General features: G+C 45.8%; 1 pseudogene; it reads right to left on the bottom strand.

Annotated features, from left to right (window-relative positions):
• Positions 1-316: 316 nt before the first annotated feature.
• Positions 317-3758, bottom strand: LOC136465774 (probable LRR receptor-like serine/threonine-protein kinase At3g47570; annotated as a pseudogene).
• Between the last annotated feature and the right edge of the window lie 4869 nt (positions 3759-8627).

Here is an 8627-nt window from a genome sequence, read left to right as displayed (position 1 = left end):
GGAATCTATGGAAAGAGCGTATCCAGAGAATTTTCGAAAACACGAGCCTAACAGCCCAGCAGGTGGCGGAGAGAACAAAGGAATGCATAGAGCAATATAAACGGGCGTATCGGTGTACCACTTAGTTCTCATAGCTATCTTGCCCGCCGCAGGTGTATGCCGGCGTATCCTTACATGGCAGTAGGGGGATTGTATGCTAGCTGGTTTTGTATCTTAAACTATTTTCTTCTTAATTAAGAGGCAGAGCTCCTGCCATTTACGTTAAAAAAAGAAGGAAGCGAACAGCGAAAAAAAACTACCCACAAAAGCTAATCGATCATTGGGTACCACATTGCTGCGCTGCCGCTACTGTCGATTTTTCAGAGTCTTTTTTTATCTTCTTCAGTGTCACCACCACGTCCATCATTGAAATCCTCCGGTCAGGTGAGTCACTTGAGCAAAGCAAACCCACCTCAAATATTTGCAAAAGAAGTTGATTCAGGCCACAGATAGAAGACACATCTAGCAGTAACTTGTCGTCCAGAACATGAACAAGCTTCGCTGGAAATGCTTGATGGACCCACTGCCTGATGCTCAAATCTCCAGCAAACATAGGATCTGTGGGTCGCTTCCCAGTGAATACTTCAAGGAGCATGATTCCGAAGCTAAACACGTCGCTCTTGCGCGATGCCTTTCCATGTGATCCGTACTCTGATCATGAAATTCAGAAACAAACTTTTAAGCACGCATTGATCAACCACAATTAATCAATGATTTATTCCAGTCAATGGGTTTACCAAAACTAATATAACAACAGTATACAAGTTATATCATTCAGTACCTGGTGTGCCATATACCCAAGTGTTCCAGGCATGCTTGCCGTGATCTTTGAATTGTCATCACCCAGTAGCAACTTTGCGATGCCGAAGTCTGCTACATGCGCCATCATTTCCTCATCAAATAGCACATTGCTTGGCTTCAAGTCACAGTGTAGGATAACATCGTAATGCTCATGGTGCAGATACTCCATTGCCGTCGATACATCTAGCATGATATCCAGCCTCTTGAGGAACCCTAAATGACCTCTCCATTAAGAGTGCAGGAGCATGTCTAAACTGCCATTGGGCATGTACTGGAGCACCAAAGCTCTGAACTCCATGTTGGAGCAGGTGTTCAGTACCTTTATCAAGTTTCGGTGCCGAGTCATGCGAAGTACACGGCATTCAGCATCGAAGCTTCTAATTGCCACTTCCAGGTTCATGTCAAGAACTTTTATCGCAACCATCGAGCCGGTGCTCAGTTGGCCCTTGAAAACTTTTCCAAAGCTCCCACTACCCAATAGGTTATCGTTGCTAAAATTATCAGTGGCACGAACGAGCTCATGGTAGGTGACTATAGTATGATTCATGACATTGATGTCACCTGGAGTGTGACTTGAAGCCTCTGTCTTGTTTTTACATTTTCTTCTGATCATTAGGAAAATGCAAATAAGAGTAGAGCCAGATGCAACGGCGATGGCTGCAAGGAGAAATTTTAGGAAGTGTCTACTATTTGAATGAGACTTCTGAAGACATGGCAAAAATCCTAGACGTGGAGCACCACATAATGCAGAATTTCCTATCAAAGACTGCAATGCGATGTTTGAGAAGACTCCTCCATCTGGTATCTTGCCTTCTAGCCTATTGAAGGAGAGATTCAAGGTTGTCAAGTATGTGAAGTTTGCAAGAAATTTGGGAATGGTACCCGAGAGGTTGTTGGAGGAGAGGTCCAATGTTGCTAAGCTAGTAAGCTCTTGAAATGAGTAAGGTATTGAGTCGCCGAATGAGTTGTGTGATAGATTTAGGTAGGTGAGCATCCTAATTTGACCAAATGATTCTGGGATACTTCCAAGAAAAAAGTTAGAAGACAAGTCAATTGTATCAACTTGTTTTAACCCACTAAGATCATTGGGTACTCCACCAGCAAAGGAGTTATGAGAAAGATTTAGCTGGATAAGTTTACCAAGCAGGAATAAGCTTCCGGGTATCATTGAGTCCAATTGATTATGGGACAAGATTATGCTTTCTAGTTCACTCAGATTGCCAATGCTATCTGGTATAGAGCCAAATAATTTGTTTCCTTGGAGATGCAATAACTGTAAGCTCCTGAGCATACCAATTTGTGTCGGGATGGGGCCTGAAATGTCATTGGTAGACACATCTAACCTTGCGAGACTTCGCATCATGGTGAGAGATTCTGGGATCGCCCCTGTGAGCAGGTTGCTAGGAAGTTGTAGCTGTTCAAGACTGGTTACATTTGAAAATGATGATGGCAGCCCACCTGTTAGCTTATTTTCACTCGCAGAAAATATAAGTAATTGTGCAGACAGGTTCCCAACTTGGTCAGGGAGAACCCCGGTGAAAGAATTAGAATCTAAGGCAATGATCGAAAGTTGTTGACAATTCCAAAGGGAGGACAAGAAGTCAAGGTTTCCATCTAAGTTATTCACTGATAGATCAAGCCAGTTCAGAGCTGGGATGCCCAATGTTGCTGGTACTGAGCCAGACAATTGGTTCATTTGCAAATCTAGGAATGACAGTTCGGATAAATTCCCAAGAGAACTTGGAATTACACCTGTTAGCTGATTTTGCGTGAGATGTAGATATGAGAGATTTTGCATAAAGCCTATTTCCATGGGGATTTCACCAGTCAGGTTGCAGTAAGAGAAATCTAGTGAAATCAGGCTTGTGAGATTGCCAAGAACAGCCGGGATAGATCCAACAAGGTAATTTCCACCCATGTAAAGTTCAATGAGAAATGGCAGCTGAGCCAACCATGTTGGCACAGCATCTACAAAATAATTCGAGGGGATGGAGAGAGTTTCTAGGTATTGGCATGCTGCAAGCCCCACTGGAATCGGGCCTGCAATGTTATTCCAACCCAGGGAAAACGTGCGCAGCATCGGAAGGTTGAAGGTTGCATTGCGCGGAATTTGCCCTGTCAGATTGTTATGCGAGAGTACCAAGCCTTGCAGCCTCGACATATTATAGGTGGCTGAGGGTATCGTGCCAGAGAGGTGATTGCCACGCAGGTTCAAGTACTCAAGCATGGGAAGGGAGGCCACACCATGTGGTATGGGACCTGACAGGCTGTTGTTTCCAAGGTTGATGAACCACAGCGAAGGCGTGTTATTGAACAGATGTGGCGGTATCTGGCCACTCAACTCGTTCATATGCAGAGCTATCCTCAAAAGGCTTCCCAGATTCTTCAGCAACTGGGGCGGGATCTCGTCTGAGAGGTGGTTCTTACCTAGGTTAAGAAACTCAAGCTTTGTGAGGTTTCCTATGGTGGGTGGAATGGCACCGGATAGGCGGTTTTCGCCGAGGAGGAGCCACCGTAGCCGGCGTAGCCTACCAAGATTGGCAGGAATGGGGCCGACGAGGCTGGTGTTTGTGAGGTCGAGAACGGAGAGGAAAGAAAGGTTACCGAGATGAGCCGTGAGCTCTCCTTTGAGGGGCACATCCGGCAACGATAGAGCCGTGACGCGCTGCCGGCGGTGGCTGCATGAGACGCCGGCCCAAGCGACAGAAGGAGACGTTGCTTGTCCAGCTGCTGGCGAGGATGCCGAGAGGATCCGAGAGCTGGGCTCTGAAAGCCAGCAGTGCGTCGAGGTCGGTGGTGCTGCCGTTGGTGGATCGTGATGGAGTCAGACTCGGATCAGGACTTGGAGAAGCGGAGGAGGATCCTGCTGCTGCAAGGGCTGTCAGCGACAAGGCCAACATGATGGTTGCAGCGGCCATTGCTGATTTCATGAATGGCAATCTGGTCACTGAGCGTCCTTCTTTCTATAGTTTGGTAGCTATCTAAATATAGCAACTTGCCTGAAATTTCTGCAGGCCGGGTTTCATTTTCCAAATATGCTATCGTTGACTGACCTTGACCCTAAACCTGTGAGCTGGCCAGCGGTTTGGTGCATCCACGGGCCAAAGATCGTCTACCTGAGGAAAACCTCCCCGGTCCTCTGAACCATAGTAAATGCATGGAATTTTGACTGGATTGCAAATTTGGAATCCATGGAGTTGCAAATTTGGAATCCATGGAATTCTGGATTCTGAAGGTCTTAGCTTTCCAGAATTCCTCTAAACCATGATGAATGCGTGTTGTTCCATTTATGACTTCTCTCTCTGGTAGGGATGAAAACGGTACGGATATTTTCCGACCGTATTTGAAACCGAATCCGTTTAGAGGAGTTGAGATCTGTCCGTATCCGAGTCCGGATATCCAACATCCGATACCGTATCCGTATCCGTATCCGTATCTGAATACTCATATCCAATCGTATCCTATCCGACATAGTTGATATTATCCGTATTCGAATCCAAATCCGGACAAAAATATGAAAATAAATGTAATATTGATGATATCCGTCCGTATCCGATCCGTTTTCATTCCTACTCTCTGGTCCAAAGTTAAATATATCATCTGCTATTCACTTATTGATTAAAAGCTTCGTAATAAGAAATTATTCTTTGAACAGTTTGTTGACTTATTCGATGACAATGGACGTCGCCTAGTTTATCGGTGAACTTACGGCATACCTACTAATTGGTGAGGCCATCTCGACTCCCAACCAATCACCCATGATCGTTTGGGCAAATCATTTCACTGCTTATACTCCCTCTGTTCCTGAATAATTAGCAGTCTGTTCGTTTGGCTGTGGTGTGTCGTAAACGATCATAAATTTTTAACCGGAACAATATTTTTCTCTCACACAAACCAGCAGCAGTACTTTTCACGAACCAGCAACGATACGAACCAGCCAACCGAACAGGCTATAGATTCCTATCAAGTTTCGGACAGATTAGTATAGCTATCAAATGACCATATTACCCTTGATTAATTTGTGTTTCACCATGAAATTGCACACTAATCGGTGTTTGGGTTACGCGCTGGTCACATTAATGGCCCTGTTCGTTTCACTCAAATTGGGCTTATGCTGAAATTCTGTGAGAGAAAAATATTGTTGATTTACTAAAAAGTACTGCTGAAATAGTGCAGTAGAATAAAGCTATTTACTACTTATCCAGCCAGCTGCAGCAAAATTGGCCAACAGGAGGGGATGCAGCATTAAATAGGACGAGAATACGAGGAGTATTAAACAGGATGGTGGACCATCATCCTCCCGGAATCGACTTTATTTGTGGTCAAATTTTTGTTTCAGAAATTGATTCTTTCAGGCAGAGCAGGGAGTATATTAGAGGGTGTAGATTGAGCATGTATGACCAAAAGGCATGAGGCCTAGGCTGGTAAATGGCTTGATATTTTGGCCCGACCAAGACAGGCACACTCTAAAACATGCCTGTGCTGGTCTAGCTCGTGAGGTGTGCCATGTTTGGGACACTGTTGGGCCACTCTAGGCAACACAAAGAACGACCAATTTATGAGGCGGTCTAGTAGGTCCGTACAGGATGGCGATGGGTATTCGAAACCTGACTACCCATCGAGTTTTATATGATAAAAAGGCAGGTATTAGAAGATATCTTCATCCGCGAGTATGCTATTAAATAAAAATCTCTACCCTCTGGGTAAACGGGTAATGTCATACAGGGACGGAAACATACTACCCAAACTTAGTGTACCCGAGGCAATTTTACCCATTTTAGCAATACATGTCCACACACACACACACACACATATATATATATATATATATATATATATATATATATATATATATATATATATATATATATATGTATGTATATATATATGTATATATATATATATGTATGTATATATATATATATGTATGTATATATATGTATGTATATATATATATGTATATATATATATATATATATATATATATATATATATCCAATATATCTATGACTATTATACAATTAGTTAGTGAACTTTTTGTTACTATATTATAATTGTTGATATCTATTCACGAATAATTTAGGATATAGGATTTTAATAATATAATATATTCAAGTTTTTCTGTTTGTAGCGGGTTGAGTATTTATAACCATGCGTGTACGGGTATGGATAAATTCATTTACCATGTGTGTGGAAACATGTATTTTAGAGGGTATAATTTTGTGACGTGGATATGGGTGTGGGATGGCACTACCTGACGCGTATATACCTGTTACCATCTCTAGGCCCGCAACCCCACTCCAAATAAAAAGTTTCCTGGCCAGCGGTGAACCCTAGCCAACCCTTCGATCCACCCCCGCTCAAACCTCTACTTCTAATCACTCTGGATTCTCGCCAACCTTCCTTCTCCCTTCATAGCTACACCACTCACTTTTCGTTCCCTTGCTAGTCCCCATCTCCTCCGCACACCCATTCTAAGCATCGCTGGTCTTGTCCCTTCTCTCTCCTCCATCGCTCCATGCCCCTTCCTATGGGGGTATGGCCCCCCGATATCCTCAAGACAAGACATGGGCCGCACCATCAGAGGTGGCTCGGCCCACAAGATCAAGGCATGCACGACGCTGCTCGGCGTGCACCGCAAGACATTATATAGTACCAAATAGGATGCTTACCTTGTAACCCTGCTCCTTCAGACTATATAAGGAGAGGCAGGGGTCCCCTAGCGGACAAGATACATAGACGATCCATCTAGATACATAGATCTCATTTACATACAGCAATACAATCAGACGCAGGACGTAGGTATTACGCCTTCACGGCGGCCGAACCTGGATAAAACCTCGTGTCTGTCTTGCGTCACCATCTCGTTCGCAGCTTGCGCACCTGTCTGCCGATAATCTACTACCTTGGGCATACCCCTAGGTATACTGCCGACCATATTTCATCGACAGTGGCACGCTAGGTAGGGGGTGTGCGTACTGCTCCCCAGACGAACAAGATGGTCATCATCCCCGGTTCCATGGCTACGCCGAACGGCCTCACGTTCACCATCGACCAGATCACCTGGACCACTGGCTCCGACAACTTCATCGCCATGACCACGGAGGAGGCGCAGATCCAATCTGCGTCGACCACTGCTTCACCAGCATCAGCTACGGCTCCGACCACATTGGATCTGGCTCCGGCCACACCAGCATCGTCTTCAGCCACACCGACAACCCGTCGTTCGCTTCCTCGCTACAAAGGGAGGCAGATCGACAACACCGACCTGCTCGACTCCATCGATCAGGTCGGCACCAAGCTTGCTGAAACCCTAGCTCTGATAGATTTGATTCAAAATCAACCTACCGAGCAGGTAACCACTACCCATAATAGATCTACCTGACCAGCTCAGGCCAGTCGTCCTGCACGACTCGGTACGGATCTCGTGGTCACGTCTACTCCTAAAGGGCGCTCCGTTTGTCGCCGACCAGCCCCCGCAATGGGTCTCCGGCTCTCCGAGTGCGAAGCCTTGATGGAGAATTACCAGGCTCAGCCCTACGGCCTGCGAAACACTGCTTCCAACTACGCGTACAATATACAACACTGCTTGGATCTGTGTTTTATACATCGACCTCGGCCAAAGCCACGCAACTTCATCAACATGGTGCGGATTGAGGAGTATCAAGAAGGATCGGTCCACACAGTTCAAGAGGGCAGCTCAAGCTCCCCGTCCAGCATCGCATCTAATGGCTCCGTCCACACTGAGCTTCAGCATCGTGACAATGAAGAAGTTGGATACGATCTGGATATCCCAGACCACTCCCCGGGGTTCCCATGATTCCCATCCTTCCCACCAAGGCGAGGAGACTTGATCAATGTCGTCAATAATGACGAACCACCGGCAGTTGGCGAAATAGAACAAGAAAGACAACGCACGCATCAAGCATGCTTTGGCCACGCACCATCTACTCCGCCATACAGCATCGTTTCTCCGACCTATCAATGATCTCCCCGAATCTCCTAAGGCCGATCACTAATATAAGGACGACGTCGCCCGGACTACTTACTCCGACCACCTGCCGCGTCGCAATGATGATCGCCGCGAAGAACGGCACCGTGACAACCGCGACTGCCGCCATGATGACAGTTGGGAAAGCTCGGGCGCCAGGCAACTTCGTCAACGCCGACTAGATAATTCCATACGCTGCCGACCCGACGTTCTATCTAAAGCTAAGTGACGCTTTAATATTTTTCTAAATATTCTCCAATCTTCGTATATCACCATAATGTTTCTCCGAGCTGTTTTCTCTATGTTTGCTCTCCAAACGTTTTTCTTTCATGTATACCATCTTAAAGATGACATACAACTAAGTCTAAGGTGAACCCTCGAATAGTCACGTTGATGCTCGGACGCCTCTAGAGACGGCCCTGTCTCTGGCTCCTCTCTACACGTGCACGAGCGTCTGCCCTCTGCGTTATGGGTGATCGACAGCGGCTCCTTGGTCACGCCTGTTCATCCTACACGTGCACGGGCTCCATGCTCGACGTTATGGACTATGGGCTAGCTAGGGCTGGAGACTTAGCTACACACTAACTGTTCGGGCGGTTTATATTAAACATAAATATATTTTCACACCAACTGATCGCCGAACTGCATACGCCGTTTCATCATCATTGCTGATTTTTCTCTGGAGTTTATTTATTTGTGCGTCATGTACTACCCGTTCTACATGTTTGCATGGCAGGATCATCATCCAGGTGATCGAATCACCTGGTGCTAGGGCTTCCCCTCTAATCAACTGGTC

The sequence above is a fragment of the Miscanthus floridulus genome, chromosome 7 (genome assembly GCF_019320115.1).
Source record: "Miscanthus floridulus cultivar M001 chromosome 7, ASM1932011v1, whole genome shotgun sequence".
In the NCBI taxonomy this organism is placed as follows: Eukaryota; Viridiplantae; Streptophyta; class Magnoliopsida; order Poales; family Poaceae; genus Miscanthus; species Miscanthus floridulus.
The sequence above is the reverse complement of the archived record's forward strand: the minus strand, read 5'-3'. Positions and strand labels throughout refer to the sequence as shown.